Source organism: Denticeps clupeoides, unplaced genomic scaffold (assembly GCF_900700375.1).
Source record: "Denticeps clupeoides unplaced genomic scaffold, fDenClu1.1, whole genome shotgun sequence".
Taxonomy (NCBI): Eukaryota; Metazoa; Chordata; class Actinopteri; order Clupeiformes; family Denticipitidae; genus Denticeps; species Denticeps clupeoides.
Window position 1 is genome coordinate 32,501 of NW_021629821.1, and position 15,000 is coordinate 47,500.

Here is a 15,000-nt window from a genome sequence, read left to right on the forward strand (position 1 = left end):
CACCAGGGAGCCTTGGTTAATTCAAAATTTAAAAGTGTCTTGCTGACTAAAAGACATTTTGTTGTACAGCCAAGGCCTGGCTAAATTGCTAATTGTTTCAACCCTTCCTTGACCAGGACACGAACCCCGGTAGCTGGATGAAAGACCTGAATACTAACCTATAGACAACCAGGCACATTCAACACATTCTTGGTTGAAAAGCTTAGATCGCTAGATCAATTCCGGCTTGAAGAAGGTTTTTTTTTAAGCAAAAATCCTGAAAAGCATAAAGGGAAAATCTTACAAAACTTTCCCTTTAAGGACTTTTTTTTTTCTGCGAAAAAATCCTGAAAATAATTAATAAATAAAACCTTACCAACTTTCCCTGACCGGGAATCGAACCCGGGCCGCGGCGGTGAGAGCGCCGAATCCTAACCACTAGACCACCAGGGACCTTCTGACTTTAACTGATTAAAAAAGATCTGTCACTATTTTAGTTGTTTTGTTGTAAGTGGAATCCATAAATTTTTTTCTTACAGACTAAAATAACTTTTTTTATTCTTGTACAGCCAAGTTCTGGTATTCAGTTCTTCTTTATGACACACGTTCATATTTATTGTCAGGTTGTGTGGTGTTTGTTCCTTCGATAGCTCAGCTGGTAGAGCGGAGGACTGTAGTTGTACTGCCTGTAATCCTTAGGTCGCTGGTTCAATTCCGGCTCGAAGGAATTGTTTTTTTTATAAAAGTCTGAAAAATATAATTTTTTTAATCCTTATGTCCTGGATGCGAACACGGGCAGTGGGGTGTGAGTTCTAAAAACTATCAACTAGATCACCCGATACCTTTAATGTATTCTTGATTTAAAAGCATTTTGCTTACTAGAAAAGATTTAGTTGGACAGCCCAGACCTGGCATAATGGCAAGTTTTTACAACCCTTCCTTGACCGGGAAGAGAACCCAGGCAGTTTGGTGAGAGCCCACTAGACCACCACGCACATTTATCAAATTCCTGGTATTAAAGGACTTTTTTTTTAAAGAAAAATGTGACAGAATTAATAAATAAAACCTTACAAAGTTTCCCTGACCGGGAATCGAACCCGGGCCGCGGCGGTGAAAGCGCCGAATCCTAACCACTAGACCACCAGGGAGCCTTGGTTAATTCAAGATTTAAAAGTGTCTTGCTGACTAAAAGACATTTTGTTGTACAGCCAAGGCCTGGCTAAATTGCTAATTTTTTCAACCCTTCCTTGACCATGACGCGAACCCCGGTAGCTGGATGAGAGACCTGAATACTAACCTATAGACAACCAGGCACATTCAACACATTCTTGGTTGAAAAGCTTAGATCGCTAGATCAATTCCGGCTTGAAGAAGGTTTTTTTTTAAGCAAAAATCCTGAAAAGCATAAAGGGAAAATCTTACAAAACTTTCCCTTTAAGGACTTTTTTTTTTCTAGCGAAAAAATCCTGAAAATAATTAATAAATAAAACCTTACCAACTTTCCCTGACCGGGAATCGAACCCGGGCCGCGGCGGTGAGAGCGCCGAATCCTAACCACTAGACCACCAGGGACCTTCTGACTTTAACTGATTAAAAAAGATCTGTCACTATTTTAGTTGTTTTGTTGTAAATGGAATCCATAAATTTTTTTTTTTACAGACTAAAATAACTTTTTTTATTCTTGTACAGCCAAGTTCTGGTATTCAGTTCTTCTTTATGACACACGTTCATATTTATTGTCAGGTTGTGTGGTGTTTGTTCCTTCGATAGCTCAGCTGGTAGAGCGGAGGACTGTAGTTGTACTGCCTGTAATCCTTAGGTCGCTGGTTCAATTCCGGCTCGAAGGAATTGTTTTTTTTATAAAAGTCTGAAAAATATAATTTTTTTAATCCTTATGTCCTGGATGCGAACACGGGCAGTGGGGTGTGAGTTCTAAAAACTATCAACTAGGTCACCCGATACCTTTAATGTATTCTTGATTTAAAAGCATTTTGCTTACTAGAAAAGATTTAGTTGGACAGCCCAGACCTGGCATAATGGCAAGTTTTTACAACCCTTCCTTGACCGGGAAGAGAACCCAGGCAGTTTGGTGAGAGCCCACTAGACCACCACGCACATTTATCAAATTCCTGGTATTAAAGGACTTTTTTTTTAAAAGAAAAATGTGACAGAATTAATAAATAAAACCTTACAAAGTTTCCCTGACCGGGAGTCGAACCCGGGCCGCGGCGGTGAAAGCACCGAATCCTAACCACTAGACCACCAGGGATCCTTGGTTAATTCAAGATTTAAAAGTGTCTTGCTGACTAAAAGACATTTTGTTGTACAGCCAAGGCCTGGCTAAATTGCTAATTGTTTCAACCCTTCCTTGACCATGACGCGAACCCCGGTAGCTGGATGAGAGACCTGAATACTAACCTATAGACAACCAGGCACATTCAACACATTCTTGGTTGAAAAGCTTAGATCGCTAGATCAATTCCGGCTTGAAGAAGGTTTTTTTTTAAGCAAAAATCCTGAAAAGCATAAAGGGAAAATCTTACAAAACTTTCCCTTTTAAGGACTTTTTTTTTTCTACGAAAAAATCCTGAACAGAATTAATAAATAAAATTTTACAATCTTTCCCTGACCGGGAATCGAACCCGGGCCGCGGCGGTGAGAGCGCCGAATCCTAACCACTAGACCACCAGGGACCTTCTGACTTTAACTGATTAAAAAAGTTCTGTCACTATTTTAGTTGTTTTGTTGTAAGTGGAATCCATAAATTTTTTTCTTACAGACTAAAATAACTTTTTTTATTCTTGTACAGCCAAGTTCTGGTATTCAGTTCTTCTTTATGACACACGTTCATATTTATTGTCAGGTTGTGTGGTGTTTGTTCCTTCGATAGCTCAGCTGGTAGAGCGGAGGACTGTAGTTGTACTGCCTGTAATCCTTAGGTCGCTGGTTCAATTCCGGCTCGAAGGAATTGTTTTTTTTATAAAAGTCTGAAAAATATAATTTTTTTAATCCTTCTATGTCCTGGATGCGAACACGGGCAGTGGGGTGTGAGTTCTAAAAACTATCAACTAGATCACCCGATACCTTTAATGTATTCTTGATTTAAAAGCATTTTGCTTACTAGAAAAGATTTAGTTGGACAATCCAGACCTGGCATAATGGCAAGTTTTTACAACCCTTCCTTGACCGGGAAGAGAACCCAGGCAGTTTGGTGAGAGCCCACTAGACCACCACGCACATTTATCAAATTCCTGGTATTAAAGGACTTTTTTTTAAAGAAAAATGTGACAGAATTAATAAATAAAACCTTACAAAGTTTCCCTGACCGGGAATCGAACCCGGGCCGCGGCGGTGAAAGCGCCGAATCCTAACCACTAGACCACCAGGGAGCCTTGGTTAATTCAAGATTTAAAAGTGTCTTGCTGACTAAAAGACATTTTGTTGTACAGCCAAGGCCTGGCTAAATTGCTAATTTTTTCAACCCTTCCTTGACCATGACGCGAACCCCGGTAGCTGGATGAAAGACCTGAATACTAACCTATAGACAACCAGGCACATTCAACACATTCTTGGTTGAAAAGCTTAGATCGCTAGATCAATTCCGGCTTGAAGAAGGTTTTTTTTTAAGCAAAAATCCTGAAAAGCATAAAGGGAAAATCTTACAAAACTTTCCCTTTAAGGACTTTTTTTTTTCAGCGAAAAAATCCTGAAAATAATTAATAAATAGAACCTTACCAACTTTCCCTGACCGGGAATCGAACCCAGGCCGCGGCGGTGAGAGCGCCGAATCCTAACCACTAGACCACCAGGGACCTTCTGACTTTAACTGATTAAAAAAGATCTGTCACTATTTTAGTTGTTTTGTTGTAAGTGGAATCCATAAAATTTTTTTCTTACAGACTAAAATAACTTTTTTTATTCTTGTACAGCCAAGTTCTGGTATTCAATTCTTCTTTATGACACACGTTCATATTTATTGTCAGGTTGTGTGGCGTTTGTTCCTTCGATAGCTCAGCTGGTAGAGCGGAGGACTGTAGTTGTACTGCCTGTAATCCTTAGGTCGCTGGTTCAATTCCGGCTCGAAGGAATTGTTTTTTTTATAAAAGTCTGAAAAATATAATTTTTTTAATCCTTCCTTGTCCTGGATGCGAACACGGGCAGTGGGGTGTGAGTTCTAAAAACTATCAACTAGGTCACCCGATACCTTTAATGTATTCTTGATTTAAAAGCATTTTGCTTACTAGAAAAGATTTAGTTGGACAGCCCAGACCTGGCATAATGGCAAGTTTTTACAACCCTTCCTTGACCGGGAAGAGAACCCAGGCAGTTTGGTGAGAGCCCACTAGACCACCACGCACATTTATCAAATTCCTGGTATTAAAGGACTTTTTTTTAAAAGAAAAATGTGACAGAATTAATAAATAAAACCTTACAAAGTTTCCCTGACCGGGAATCGAACCCGGGCCGCGGCGGTGAAAGCGCCGAATCCTAACCACTAGACCACCAGGGAGCCTTGGTTAATTCAAGATTTAAAAGTGTCTTGCTGACTAAAAGACATTTTGTTGTACAGCCAAGGCCTGGCTAAATTGCTAATTTTTTCAACCCTTCCTTGACCATGACGCGAACCCCGGTAGCTGGATGAGAGACCTGAATACTAACCTATAGACAACCAGGCACATTCAACACATTCTTGGTTGAAAAGCTTAGATCGCTAGATCAATTCCGGCTTGAAGAAGGTTTTTTTTTAAGCAAAAATCCTGAAAAGCATAAAGGGAAAATCTTACAAAACTTTCCCTTTTAAGGACTTTTTTTTTTCTACGAAAAAATCCTGAACAGAATTAATAAATAAAATTTTACAATCTTTCCCTGACCGGGAATCGAACCCGGGCCGCGGCGGTGAGAGCGCCGAATCCTAACCACTAGACCACCAGGGACCTTCTGAATTTGACTGATTAAAAAAGTTCTGTCACTATTTTAGTTGTTTTGTTGTAAATGGAATCCATAAATTTTTTTTTTTACAGACTAAAATAACTTTTTTTATTCTTGTACAGCCAAGTTCTGGTATTCAGTTCTTCTTTATGACACACGTTCATATTTATTGTCAGGTTGTGTGGTGTTTGTTCCTTCGATAGCTCAGCTGGTAGAGCGGAGGACTGTAGTTGTACTGCCTGTAATCCTTAGGTCGCTGGTTCAATTCCGGCTCGAAGGAATTGTTTTTTTATAAAAGTCTGAAAAATATAATTTTTTTAATCCTTCTATGTCCTGGATGCGAACACGGGCAGTGGGGTGTGAGTTCTAAAAACTATCAACTAGATCACCCGATACCTTTAATATATTCTTGATTTAAAAGCATTTTGCTTACTAGAAAAGATTTAGTTGGGCAATCCAGACCTGGCATAATGGCAAGTTTTTACAACCCTTCCTTGACCGGGAAGAGAACCCAGGCAGTTTGGTGAGAGCCCACTAGACCACCACGCACATTTATCAAATTCCTGGTATTAAAGGACTTTTTTTAAAGAAAAATGTGACAGAATTAATAAATAAAACCTTACAAAGTTTCCCTGACCGGGAATCGAACCCGGGCCGCGGCGGTGAAAGCGCCGAATCCTAACCACTAGACCACCAGGGAGCCTTGGTTAATTCAAAATTTAAAAGTGTCTTGCTGACTAAAAGACATTTTGTTGTACAGCCAAGGCCTGGCTAAATTGCTAATTGTTTCAACCCTTCCTTGACCAGGACACGAACCCCGGTAGCTGGATGAAAGACCTGAATACTAACCTATAGACAACCAGGCACATTCAACACATTCTTGGTTGAAAAGCTTAGATCGCTAGATCAATTCCGGCTTGAAGAAGGTTTTTTTTTAAGCAAAAATCCTGAAAAGCATAAAGGGAAAATCTTACAAAACTTTCCCTTTAAGGACTTTTTTTTTTCTGCGAAAAAATCCTGAAAATAATTAATAAATAAAACCTTACCAACTTTCCCTGACCGGGAATCGAACCCGGGCCGCGGCGGTGAGAGCGCCGAATCCTAACCACTAGACCACCAGGGACCTTCTGATTTTGACTGATTAAAAAAGTTCTGTCACTATTTTAGTTGTTTTGTTGTAAGTGGAATCCATAAAATTTTTTTCTTACAGACTAAAATAACTTTTTTTATTCTTGTACAGCCAAGTTCTGGTATTCAGTTCTTCTTTATGACACACGTTCATATTTATTGTCAGGTTGTGTGGTGTTTGTTCCTTCGATAGCTCAGCTGGTAGAGCGGAGGACTGTAGTTGTACTGCCTGTAATCCTTAGGTCGCTGGTTCAATTCCGGCTCGAAGGAATTGTTTTTTTTATAAAAGTCTGAAAAATATAATTTTTTTAATCCTTCCTTGTCCTGGATGCGAACACGGGCAGTGGGGTGTGAGTTCTAAAAACTATCAACTAGATCACCCGATACCTTTAATGTATTCTTGATTTAAAAGCATTTTGCTTACTAGAAAAGATTTAGTTGGACAGCCCAGACCTGGCATAATGGCAAGTTTTTACAACCCTTCCTTGACCGGGAAGAGAACCCAGGCAGTTTGGTGAGAGCCCACTAGACCACCACGCACATTTATCAAATTCCTGGTATTAAAGGACTTTTTTTTTAAAGAAAAATGTGACAGAATTAATAAATAAAACCTTACAAAGTTTCCCTGACCGGGAATCGAACCCGGGCCGCGGCGGTGAAAGCGCCGAATCCTAACCACTAGACCACCAGGGAGCCTTGGTTAATTCAAGATTTAAAAGTGTCTTGCTGACTAAAAGACATTTTGTTGTACAGCCAAGGCCTGGCTAAATTGCTAATTTTTTCAACCCTTCCTTGACCATGACGCGAACCCCGGTAGCTGGATGAGAGACCTGAATACTAACCTATAGACAACCAGGCACATTCAACACATTCTTGGTTGAAAAGCTTAGATCGCTAGATTAATTCCGGCTTGAAGAAGGTTTTTTTTTAAGCAAAAATCCTGAAAAGCATAAAGGGAAAATCTTACAAAACTTTCCCTTTAAGGACTTTTTTTTTTCTGCGAAAAAATCCTGAAAATAATTAATAAATAAAACTTTACCAACTTTCCCTGACCGGGAATCGAACCCGGGCCGCGGCGGTGAGAGCGCCGAATCCTAACCACTAGACCACCAGGGACCTTCTGAATTTGACTGATTAAAAAAGTTCTGTCACTATTTTAGTTGTTTTGTTGTAAGTGGAATCCATAAATTTTTTTCTTACAGACTAAAATAACTTTTTTTATTCTTGTACAGCCAAGTTCTGGTATTCAGTTCTTCTTTATGACACACGTTCATATTTATTGTCAGGTTGTGTGGTGTTTGTTCCTTCGATAGCTCAGCTGGTAGAGCGGAGGACTGTAGTTGTACTGCCTGTAATCCTTAGGTCGCTGGTTCAATTCCGGCTCGAAGGAATTGTTTTTTTATAAAAGTCTGAAAAATATAATTTTTTTAATCCTTCCTTGTCCTGGATGCGAACACGGGCAGTGGGGTGTGAGTTCTAAAAACTATCAACTAGGTCACCCGATACCTTTAATGTATTCTTGATTTAAAAGCATTTTGCTTACTAGAAAAGATTTAGTTGGACAGCCCAGACCTGGCATAATGGCAAGTTTTTACAACCCTTCCTTGACCGGGAAGAGAACCCAGGCAGTTTGGTGAGAGCCCACTAGACCACCACTCACATTTATCAAATTCCTGGTATTAAAGGACTTTTTTTTAAAGAAAAATGTGACAGAATTAATAAATAAAACCTTACAAAGTTTCCCTGACCGGGAATCGAACCCGGGCCGCGGCGGTGAAAGCGCCGAATCCTAACCACTAGACCACCAGGGAGCCTTGGTTAATTCAAAATTTAAAAGTGTCTTGCTGACTAAAAGACATTTTGTTGTACAGCCAAGGCCTGGCTAAATTGCTAATTGTTTCAACCCTTCCTTGACCAGGACACGAACCCCGGTAGCTGGATGAAAGACCTGAATACTAACCTATAGACAACCAGGCACATTCAACACATTCTTGGTTGAAAAGCTTAGATCGCTAGATCAATTCCGGCTTGAAGAAGGTTTTTTTTTAAGCAAAAATCCTGAAAAGCATAAAGGGAAAATCTTACAAAACTTTCCCTTTAAGGACTTTTTTTTTTCTGCGAAAAAATCCTGAAAATAATTAATAAATAAAACCTTACCAACTTTCCCTGACCGGGAATCGAACCCGGGCCGCGGCGGTGAGAGCGCCGAATCCTAACCACTAGACCACCAGGGACCTTCTGATTTTGACTGATTAAAAAGTTCTGTCACTATTTTAGTTGTTTTGTTGTAAGTGGAATCCATAAATTTTTTTCTTACAGACTAAAATAACTTTTTTATTCTTGTACAGCCAAGTTCTGGTATTCAGTTCTTCTTTATGACACACGTTCATATTTATTGTCAGGTTGTGTGGTGTTTGTTCCTTCGATAGCTCAGCTGGTAGAGCGGAGGACTGTAGTTGTACTGCCTGTAATCCTTAGGTCGCTGGTTCAATTCCGGCTCGAAGGAATTGTTTTTTTATAAAAGTCTGAAAAATATAATTTTTTTAATCCTTCCTTGTCCTGGATGCGAACACGGGCAGTGGGGTGTGAGTTCTAAAAACTATCAACTAGGTCACCCGATACCTTTAATGTATTCTTGATTTAAAAGCATTTTGCTTACTAGAAAAGATTTAGTTGGACAGCCCAGACCTGGCATAATGGCAAGTTTTTACAACCCTTCCTTGACCGGGAAGAGAACCCAGGCAGTTTGGTGAGAGCCCACTAGACCACCACGCACATTTATCAAATTCCTGGTATTAAAGGACTTTTTTTTTAAAGAAAAATGTGACAGAATTAATAAATAAAACCTTACAAAGTTTCCCTGACCGGGAATCGAACCCGGGCCGCGGCGGTGAAAGCGCCGAATCCTAACCACTAGACCACCAGGGAGCCTTGGTTAATTCAAGATTTAAAAGTGTCTTGCTGACTAAAAGACATTTTGTTGTACAGCCAAGGCCTGGCTAAATTGCTAATTTTTTCAACCCTTCCTTGACCATGACGCGAACCCCGGTAGCTGGATGAGAGACCTGAATACTAACCTATAGACAACCAGGCACATTCAACACATTCTTGGTTGAAAAGCTTAGATCGCTAGATCAATTCCGGCTTGAAGAAGGTTTTTTTTTTAAGCAAAAATCCTGAAAAGCATAAAGGGAAAATCTTACAAAACTTTCCCTTTAAGGACTTTTTTTTTTCAGCGAAAAAATCCTGAAAATAATTAATAAATAGAACCTTACCAACTTTCCCTGACCGGGAATCGAACCCAGGCCGCGGCGGTTAAATGCCGAATCCTAACCACTAGACCACCAGGGACCTTCTGACTTTAACTGATTAAAAAAGATCTGTCACTATTTTAGTTGTTTTGTTGTAAGTGGAATCCTTAAAATTTTTTTCTTACAGACTAAAATAACTTTTTTTATTCTTGTACAGCCAAGTTCTGGTATTCAATTCTTCTTTATGACACACGTTCATATTTATTGTCAGGTTGTGTGGCGTTTGTTCCTTCGATAGCTCAGCTGGTAGAGCGGAGGACTGTAGTTGTACTGCCTGTAATCCTTAGGTCGCTGGTTCAATTCCGGCTCGAAGGAATTGTTTTTTTATAAAAGTCTGAAAAATATAATTTTTTTAATCCTTCCTTGTCCTGGATGCGAACACGGGCAGTGGGGTGTGAGTTCTAAAAACTATCAACTAGGTCACCCGATACCTTTAATGTATTCTTGATTTAAAAGCATTTTGCTTACTAGAAAAGATTTAGTTGGACAGCCCAGACCTGGCATAATGGCAAGTTTTTACAACCCTTCCTTGACCGGGAAGAGAACCCAGGCAGTTTGGTGAGAGCCCACTAGACCACCACGCACATTTATCAAATTCCTGGTATTAAAGGACTTTTTTTTTAAAGAAAAATGTGACAGAATTAATAAATAAAACCTTACAAAGTTTCCCTGACCGGGAATCGAACCCGGGCCGCGGCGGTGAAAGCGCCGAATCCTAACCACTAGACCACCAGGGAGCCTTGGTTAATTCAAGATTTAAAAGTGTCTTGCTGACTAAAAGACATTTTGTTGTACAGCCAAGGCCTGGCTAAATTGCTAATTTTTTCAACCCTTCCTTGACCATGACGCGAACCCCGGTAGCTGGATGAGAGACCTGAATACTAACCTATAGACAACCAGGCACATTCAACACATTCTTGGTTGAAAAGCTTAGATCGCTAGATCAATTCCGGCTTGAAGAAGGTTTTTTTTTAAGCAAAAATCCTGAAAAGCATAAAGGGAAAATCTTACAAAACTTTCCCTTTAAGGACTTTTTTTTTTCTGCGAAAAAATCCTGAAAATAATTAATAAATAAAACCTTACCAACTTTCCCTGACCGGGAATCGAACCCGGGCCGCGGCGGTTAAATGCCGAATCCTAACCACTAGACCACCAGGGACCTTCTGACTTTAACTGATTAAAAAAGATCTGTCACTATTTTAGTTGTTTTGTTGTAAGTGGAATCCATAAATTTTTTTTTTACAGACTAAAATAACTTTTTTTATTCTTGTACAGCCAAGTTCTGGTATTCAGTTCTTCTTTATGACACACGTTCATATTTATTGTCAGGTTGTGTGGTGTTTGTTCCTTCGATAGCTCAGCTGGTAGAGCGGAGGACTGTAGTTGTACTGCCTGTAATCCTTAGGTCGCTGGTTCAATTCCGGCTCGAAGGAATTGTTTTTTTTATAAAAGTCTGAAAAATATAATTTTTTTAATCCTTCCTTGTCCTGGATGCGAACACGGGCAGTGGGGTGTGAGTTCTAAAAACTATCAACTAGATCACCCGATACCTTTAATGTATTCTTGATTTAAAAGCATTTTGCTTACTAGAAAAGATTTAGTTGGACAGCCCAGACCTGGCATAATGGCAAGTTTTTACAACCCTTCCTTGACCGGGAAGAGAACCCAGGCAGTTTGGTGAGAGCCCACTAGACCACCACGCACATTTATCAAATTCCTGGTATTAAAGGACTTTTTTTTAAAGAAAAATGTGACAGAATTAATAAATAAAACCTTACAAAGTTTCCCTGACCGGGAATCGAACCCGGGCCGCGGCGGTGAAAGCGCCGAATCCTAACCACTAGACCACCAGGGAGCCTTGGTTAATTCAAGATTTAAAAGTGTCTTGCTGACTAAAAGACATTTTGTTGTACAGCCAAGGCCTGGCTAAATTGCTAATTTTTTCAACCCTTCCTTGACCATGACGCGAACCCCGGTAGCTGGATGAAAGACCTGAATACTAACCTATAGACAACCAGGCACATTCAACACATTCTTGGTTGAAAAGCTTAGATCGCTAGATCAATTCCGGCTTGAAGAAGGTTTTTTTTTAAGCAAAAATCCTGAAAAGCATAAAGGGAAAATCTTACAAAACTTTCCCTTTAAGGACTTTTTTTTTCTGCGAAAAAATCCTGAAAATAATTAATAAATAAAACCTTACCAACTTTCCCTGACCGGGAATCGAACCCGGGCCGCGGCGGTGAGAGCGCCGAATCCTAACCACTAGACCACCAGGGACCTTCTGACTTTGACTGATTAAAAAAGATCTGTCACTATTTTAGTTGTTTTGTTGTAAGTGGAATCCATAAATTTTTTTCTTACAGACTAAAATAACTTTTTTTATTCTTGTACAGCCAAGTTCTGGTATTCAATTCTTCTTTATGACACACGTTCATATTTATTGTCAGGTTGTGTGGTGTTTGTTCCTTCGATAGCTCAGCTGGTAGAGCGGAGGACTGTAGTTGTACTGCCTGTAATCCTTAGGTCGCTGGTTCAATTCCGGCTCGAAGGAATTGTTTTTTTATAAAAGTCTGAAAAATATAATTTTTTTAATCCTTCCTTGTCCTGGATGCGAACACGGGCAGTGGGGTGTGAGTTCTAAAAACTATCAACTAGATCACCCGATACCTTTAATGTATTCTTGATTTAAAAGCATTTTGCTTACTAGAAAAGATTTAGTTGGACAGCCCAGACCTGGCATAATGGCAAGTTTTTACAACCCTTCCTTGACCGGGAAAAGAACCCAGGCAGTTTGGTGAGAGCCCACTAGACCACCACGTACATTTATCAAATTCCTGGTATTAAAGGACTTTTTTTTTTAAGAAAAATGTGACAGAATTAATAAATAAAACCTTACAAAGTTTCCCTGACCGGGAATCGAACCCGGGCCGCGGCGGTGAAAGCGCCGAATCCTAACCACTAGACCACCAGGGAGCCTTGGTTAATTCAAGATTTAAAAGTGTCTTGCTGACTAAAAGACATTTTGTTGTACAGCCAAGGCCTGGCTAAATTGCTAATTTTTTCAACCCTTCCTTGACCATGACGCGAACCCCGGTAGCTGGATGAAAGACCTGAATACTAACCTATAGACAACCAGGCACATTCAACACATTCTTGGTTGAAAAGCTTAGATCGCTAGATCAATTCCGGCTTGAAGAAGGTTTTTTTTTAAGCAAAAATCCTGAAAAGCATAAAGGGAAAATCTTACAAAACTTTCCCTTTAAGGACTTTTTTTTTTTCTGCGAAAAAATCCTGAAAATAATTAATAAATAAAACCTTACCAACTTTCCCTGACCGGGAATCGAACCCGGGCCGCGGCGGTGAGAGCGCCGAATCCTAACCACTAGACCACCAGGGACCTTCTGATTTTGACTGATTAAAAAAGTTCTGTCACTATTTTAGTTGTTTTGTTGTAAGTGGAATCCATAAATTTTTTTTTTTACAGACTAAAATAACTTTTTTTATTCTTGTACAGCCAAGTTCTGGTATTCAGTTCTTCTTTATGACACACGTTCATATTTATTGTCAGGTTGTGTGGTGTTTGTTCCTTCGATAGCTCAGCTGGTAGAGCGGAGGACTGTAGTTGTACTGCCTGTAATCCTTAGGTCGCTGGTTCAATTCCGGCTCGAAGGAATTGTTTTTTTTATAAAAGTCTGAAAAATATAATTTTTTTAATCCTTCCTTGTCCTGGATGCGAACACGGGCAGTGGGGTGTGAGTTCTAAAAACTATCAACTAGATCACCCGATACCTTTAATGTATTCTTGATTTAAAAGCATTTTGCTTACTAGAAAAGATTTAGTTGGACAGCCCAGACCTGGCATAATTGCAAGTTTTTACAACCCTTCCTTGACCGGGAAGAGAACCCAGGCAGTTTGGTGAGAGCCCACTAGACCACCACGCACATTTATCAAATTCCTGGTATTAAAGGACTTTTTTTTTAAAGAAAAATGTGACAGAATTAATAAATAAAACCTTACAAACTTTCCCTGACCGGGAATCGAACCCGGGCCGCGGCGGTGAAAGCGCCGAATCCTAACCACTAGACCACCAGGGAGCCTTGGTTAATTCAAGATTTAAAAGTGTCTTGCTGACTAAAAGACATTTTGTTGTACAGCCAAGGCCTGGCTAAATTGCTAATTTTTTCAACCCTTCCTTGACCATGACGCGAACCCCGGTAGCTGGATGAAAGACCTGAATACTAACCTATAGACAACCAGGCACATTCAACACATTCTTGGTTGAAAAGCTTAGATCGCTAGATCAATTCCGGCTTGAAGAAGGTTTTTTTTTAAGCAAAAATCCTGAAAAGCATAAAGGGAAAATCTTACAAAACTTTCCCTTTAAGGACTTTTTTTTTTTTAGCGAAAAAATCCTGAAAATAATTAATAAATAAAACCTTACCAACTTTCCCTGACCGGGAATCGAACCCGGGCCGCGGCGGTGAGAGCGCCGAATCCTAACCACTAGACCTCCAGGGACCTTCTGACTTTAACTGATTAAAAAAGATTCTGTCACTATTATAGTTGTTTTGTTATAAGTGGAATCCATAAAATTTTTTTCTTACAGACTAAAATAACTTTTTTTATTCTTGTACAGCCAAGTTCTGGTATTCAGTTCTTCTTTATGACACACGTTCATATTTATTGTCAGGTTGTTTGGTGTTTGTTCCTTCGATAGCTCAGCTGGTAGAGCGGAGGACTGTAGTTGTACTGCCTGTAATCCTTAGGTCGCTGGTTCAATTCCGGCTCGAAGGAATTGTTTTTTTTATAAAAGTCTGAAAAATATAATTTTTTTAATCCTTCCTTGTCCTGGATGCGAACACGGGCAGTGGGGTGTGAGTTCTAAAAACTATCAACTAGATCACCCGATACCTTTAATGTATTCTTGATTTAAAAGCATTTTGCTTACTAGAAAAGATTTAGTTGGAGAACCCAGACCTGGCATAATTGCAAGTTTTTACAACCCTTCCTTGACCAGGAAGAGAACCCAGGCAGTTTGGTGAGAGCCCACTAGACCACCACGCACATTTATCAAATTCCTGGTATTAAAGGACTTTTTTTTTAAAGAAAAATGTGACAGAATTAATAAATAAAACCTTACAAAGTTTCCCTGACCGGGAATCGAACCCGGGCCGCGGCGGTGAAAGCGCCGAATCCTAACCACTAGACCACCAGGGAGCCTTGGTTAATTCAAGATTTAAAAGTGTCTTGCTGACTAAAAGACATTTTGTTGTACAGCCAAGGCCTGGCTAAATTGCTAATTTTTTCAACCCTTCCTTGACCATGACGCGAACCCCGGTAGCTGGATGAGAGACCTGAATCCTAACCGATAGACAACCAGGCACATTCAACACATTCTTGGTTGAAAAGCTTAGATCGCTAGATCAATTCCGGCTTGAAGAAGGTTTTTTTTTAAGCAAAAATCCTGAAAAGCATAAAGGGAAAATCTTACAAAACTTTCCCTTTAAGGACTTTTTTTTTTCTAGCGAAAAAATCCTGAAAATAATTAATAAATAAAACCTTACCAACTTTCCCTGACCGGGAATCGAACCCGGGCCGCGGCGGTGAGAGCGCCGAATCCTAACCACTAGACCACCAGGGACCTTCTGACTT

At 39.8% G+C, this 15,000-nt stretch overlaps 39 non-coding genes across 39 annotated transcripts in view; 13 read left to right on the plus strand and 26 right to left on the minus strand.

Annotated features, from left to right (window-relative positions):
- trnae-uuc (transfer RNA glutamic acid (anticodon UUC)) overlaps positions 1-9 on the minus strand; it is a 72-nt gene extending 63 nt beyond the window's left edge. Inside the window, exon 1 of the tRNA in view lies at positions 1-9. This exon is cut by the window's left edge and continues 63 nt beyond it. This is a non-coding gene — a tRNA (tRNA-Glu).
- Positions 10-360: 351 nt separating this feature from the next.
- trnae-cuc (transfer RNA glutamic acid (anticodon CUC)) lies at positions 361-432 on the minus strand. The gene has a single exon. It is a non-coding gene; the product is annotated as a tRNA-Glu (tRNA).
- A 187-nt stretch (positions 433-619) lies between these two features.
- trnay-gua (transfer RNA tyrosine (anticodon GUA)) lies at positions 620-706 on the plus strand. The gene is given in 2 exon segments: positions 620-656; positions 671-706. It is a non-coding gene; the product is annotated as a tRNA-Tyr (tRNA).
- A 349-nt stretch (positions 707-1,055) lies between these two features.
- Positions 1,056-1,127, minus strand: trnae-uuc (transfer RNA glutamic acid (anticodon UUC)). The gene has a single exon. It is a non-coding gene; the product is annotated as a tRNA-Glu (tRNA).
- Positions 1,128-1,479: 352 nt separating this feature from the next.
- trnae-cuc (transfer RNA glutamic acid (anticodon CUC)) lies at positions 1,480-1,551 on the minus strand. Its single transcript has one exon. It is a non-coding gene; the product is annotated as a tRNA-Glu (tRNA).
- A 188-nt stretch (positions 1,552-1,739) lies between these two features.
- On the plus strand, positions 1,740-1,826 carry trnay-gua (transfer RNA tyrosine (anticodon GUA)). The gene is given in 2 exon segments: positions 1,740-1,776; positions 1,791-1,826. It is a non-coding gene; the product is annotated as a tRNA-Tyr (tRNA).
- Positions 1,827-2,176: 350 nt separating this feature from the next.
- Positions 2,177-2,248, minus strand: trnae-uuc (transfer RNA glutamic acid (anticodon UUC)). The gene has a single exon. It is a non-coding gene; the product is annotated as a tRNA-Glu (tRNA).
- A 352-nt stretch (positions 2,249-2,600) lies between these two features.
- Positions 2,601-2,672, minus strand: trnae-cuc (transfer RNA glutamic acid (anticodon CUC)). The gene has a single exon. It is a non-coding gene; the product is annotated as a tRNA-Glu (tRNA).
- Positions 2,673-2,859: 187 nt separating this feature from the next.
- Positions 2,860-2,946, plus strand: trnay-gua (transfer RNA tyrosine (anticodon GUA)). The gene is given in 2 exon segments: positions 2,860-2,896; positions 2,911-2,946. It is a non-coding gene; the product is annotated as a tRNA-Tyr (tRNA).
- Positions 2,947-3,296: 350 nt separating this feature from the next.
- trnae-uuc (transfer RNA glutamic acid (anticodon UUC)) lies at positions 3,297-3,368 on the minus strand. The gene has a single exon. It is a non-coding gene; the product is annotated as a tRNA-Glu (tRNA).
- A 351-nt stretch (positions 3,369-3,719) lies between these two features.
- On the minus strand, positions 3,720-3,791 carry trnae-cuc (transfer RNA glutamic acid (anticodon CUC)). The gene has a single exon. It is a non-coding gene; the product is annotated as a tRNA-Glu (tRNA).
- A 188-nt stretch (positions 3,792-3,979) lies between these two features.
- Positions 3,980-4,066, plus strand: trnay-gua (transfer RNA tyrosine (anticodon GUA)). Its single transcript is given in 2 exon segments — positions 3,980-4,016; positions 4,031-4,066. It is a non-coding gene; the product is annotated as a tRNA-Tyr (tRNA).
- Positions 4,067-4,417: 351 nt separating this feature from the next.
- trnae-uuc (transfer RNA glutamic acid (anticodon UUC)) lies at positions 4,418-4,489 on the minus strand. The gene has a single exon. It is a non-coding gene; the product is annotated as a tRNA-Glu (tRNA).
- A 352-nt stretch (positions 4,490-4,841) lies between these two features.
- On the minus strand, positions 4,842-4,913 carry trnae-cuc (transfer RNA glutamic acid (anticodon CUC)). Its single transcript has one exon. It is a non-coding gene; the product is annotated as a tRNA-Glu (tRNA).
- A 188-nt stretch (positions 4,914-5,101) lies between these two features.
- On the plus strand, positions 5,102-5,188 carry trnay-gua (transfer RNA tyrosine (anticodon GUA)). The gene is given in 2 exon segments: positions 5,102-5,138; positions 5,153-5,188. It is a non-coding gene; the product is annotated as a tRNA-Tyr (tRNA).
- Positions 5,189-5,536: 348 nt separating this feature from the next.
- trnae-uuc (transfer RNA glutamic acid (anticodon UUC)) lies at positions 5,537-5,608 on the minus strand. The gene has a single exon. It is a non-coding gene; the product is annotated as a tRNA-Glu (tRNA).
- A 351-nt stretch (positions 5,609-5,959) lies between these two features.
- On the minus strand, positions 5,960-6,031 carry trnae-cuc (transfer RNA glutamic acid (anticodon CUC)). The gene has a single exon. It is a non-coding gene; the product is annotated as a tRNA-Glu (tRNA).
- Positions 6,032-6,219: 188 nt separating this feature from the next.
- On the plus strand, positions 6,220-6,306 carry trnay-gua (transfer RNA tyrosine (anticodon GUA)). The gene is given in 2 exon segments: positions 6,220-6,256; positions 6,271-6,306. It is a non-coding gene; the product is annotated as a tRNA-Tyr (tRNA).
- Positions 6,307-6,657: 351 nt separating this feature from the next.
- On the minus strand, positions 6,658-6,729 carry trnae-uuc (transfer RNA glutamic acid (anticodon UUC)). Its single transcript has one exon. It is a non-coding gene; the product is annotated as a tRNA-Glu (tRNA).
- Positions 6,730-7,080: 351 nt separating this feature from the next.
- On the minus strand, positions 7,081-7,152 carry trnae-cuc (transfer RNA glutamic acid (anticodon CUC)). Its single transcript has one exon. It is a non-coding gene; the product is annotated as a tRNA-Glu (tRNA).
- Positions 7,153-7,339: 187 nt separating this feature from the next.
- trnay-gua (transfer RNA tyrosine (anticodon GUA)) lies at positions 7,340-7,426 on the plus strand. Its single transcript is given in 2 exon segments — positions 7,340-7,376; positions 7,391-7,426. It is a non-coding gene; the product is annotated as a tRNA-Tyr (tRNA).
- Positions 7,427-7,775: 349 nt separating this feature from the next.
- trnae-uuc (transfer RNA glutamic acid (anticodon UUC)) lies at positions 7,776-7,847 on the minus strand. Its single transcript has one exon. It is a non-coding gene; the product is annotated as a tRNA-Glu (tRNA).
- A 351-nt stretch (positions 7,848-8,198) lies between these two features.
- Positions 8,199-8,270, minus strand: trnae-cuc (transfer RNA glutamic acid (anticodon CUC)). The gene has a single exon. It is a non-coding gene; the product is annotated as a tRNA-Glu (tRNA).
- A 185-nt stretch (positions 8,271-8,455) lies between these two features.
- On the plus strand, positions 8,456-8,542 carry trnay-gua (transfer RNA tyrosine (anticodon GUA)). Its single transcript is given in 2 exon segments — positions 8,456-8,492; positions 8,507-8,542. It is a non-coding gene; the product is annotated as a tRNA-Tyr (tRNA).
- A 350-nt stretch (positions 8,543-8,892) lies between these two features.
- Positions 8,893-8,964, minus strand: trnae-uuc (transfer RNA glutamic acid (anticodon UUC)). Its single transcript has one exon. It is a non-coding gene; the product is annotated as a tRNA-Glu (tRNA).
- Positions 8,965-9,575: 611 nt separating this feature from the next.
- On the plus strand, positions 9,576-9,662 carry trnay-gua (transfer RNA tyrosine (anticodon GUA)). The gene is given in 2 exon segments: positions 9,576-9,612; positions 9,627-9,662. It is a non-coding gene; the product is annotated as a tRNA-Tyr (tRNA).
- Positions 9,663-10,012: 350 nt separating this feature from the next.
- On the minus strand, positions 10,013-10,084 carry trnae-uuc (transfer RNA glutamic acid (anticodon UUC)). The gene has a single exon. It is a non-coding gene; the product is annotated as a tRNA-Glu (tRNA).
- A 609-nt stretch (positions 10,085-10,693) lies between these two features.
- On the plus strand, positions 10,694-10,780 carry trnay-gua (transfer RNA tyrosine (anticodon GUA)). Its single transcript is given in 2 exon segments — positions 10,694-10,730; positions 10,745-10,780. It is a non-coding gene; the product is annotated as a tRNA-Tyr (tRNA).
- Positions 10,781-11,130: 350 nt separating this feature from the next.
- Positions 11,131-11,202, minus strand: trnae-uuc (transfer RNA glutamic acid (anticodon UUC)). Its single transcript has one exon. It is a non-coding gene; the product is annotated as a tRNA-Glu (tRNA).
- A 350-nt stretch (positions 11,203-11,552) lies between these two features.
- On the minus strand, positions 11,553-11,624 carry trnae-cuc (transfer RNA glutamic acid (anticodon CUC)). The gene has a single exon. It is a non-coding gene; the product is annotated as a tRNA-Glu (tRNA).
- A 187-nt stretch (positions 11,625-11,811) lies between these two features.
- trnay-gua (transfer RNA tyrosine (anticodon GUA)) lies at positions 11,812-11,898 on the plus strand. The gene is given in 2 exon segments: positions 11,812-11,848; positions 11,863-11,898. It is a non-coding gene; the product is annotated as a tRNA-Tyr (tRNA).
- Positions 11,899-12,248: 350 nt separating this feature from the next.
- On the minus strand, positions 12,249-12,320 carry trnae-uuc (transfer RNA glutamic acid (anticodon UUC)). The gene has a single exon. It is a non-coding gene; the product is annotated as a tRNA-Glu (tRNA).
- Positions 12,321-12,672: 352 nt separating this feature from the next.
- trnae-cuc (transfer RNA glutamic acid (anticodon CUC)) lies at positions 12,673-12,744 on the minus strand. Its single transcript has one exon. It is a non-coding gene; the product is annotated as a tRNA-Glu (tRNA).
- A 188-nt stretch (positions 12,745-12,932) lies between these two features.
- trnay-gua (transfer RNA tyrosine (anticodon GUA)) lies at positions 12,933-13,019 on the plus strand. The gene is given in 2 exon segments: positions 12,933-12,969; positions 12,984-13,019. It is a non-coding gene; the product is annotated as a tRNA-Tyr (tRNA).
- Positions 13,020-13,370: 351 nt separating this feature from the next.
- On the minus strand, positions 13,371-13,442 carry trnae-uuc (transfer RNA glutamic acid (anticodon UUC)). Its single transcript has one exon. It is a non-coding gene; the product is annotated as a tRNA-Glu (tRNA).
- Positions 13,443-13,794: 352 nt separating this feature from the next.
- Positions 13,795-13,866, minus strand: trnae-cuc (transfer RNA glutamic acid (anticodon CUC)). The gene has a single exon. It is a non-coding gene; the product is annotated as a tRNA-Glu (tRNA).
- A 189-nt stretch (positions 13,867-14,055) lies between these two features.
- On the plus strand, positions 14,056-14,142 carry trnay-gua (transfer RNA tyrosine (anticodon GUA)). Its single transcript is given in 2 exon segments — positions 14,056-14,092; positions 14,107-14,142. It is a non-coding gene; the product is annotated as a tRNA-Tyr (tRNA).
- A 351-nt stretch (positions 14,143-14,493) lies between these two features.
- Positions 14,494-14,565, minus strand: trnae-uuc (transfer RNA glutamic acid (anticodon UUC)). The gene has a single exon. It is a non-coding gene; the product is annotated as a tRNA-Glu (tRNA).
- Positions 14,566-14,917: 352 nt separating this feature from the next.
- Positions 14,918-14,989, minus strand: trnae-cuc (transfer RNA glutamic acid (anticodon CUC)). Its single transcript has one exon. It is a non-coding gene; the product is annotated as a tRNA-Glu (tRNA).
- Between the last annotated feature and the right edge of the window lie 11 nt (positions 14,990-15,000).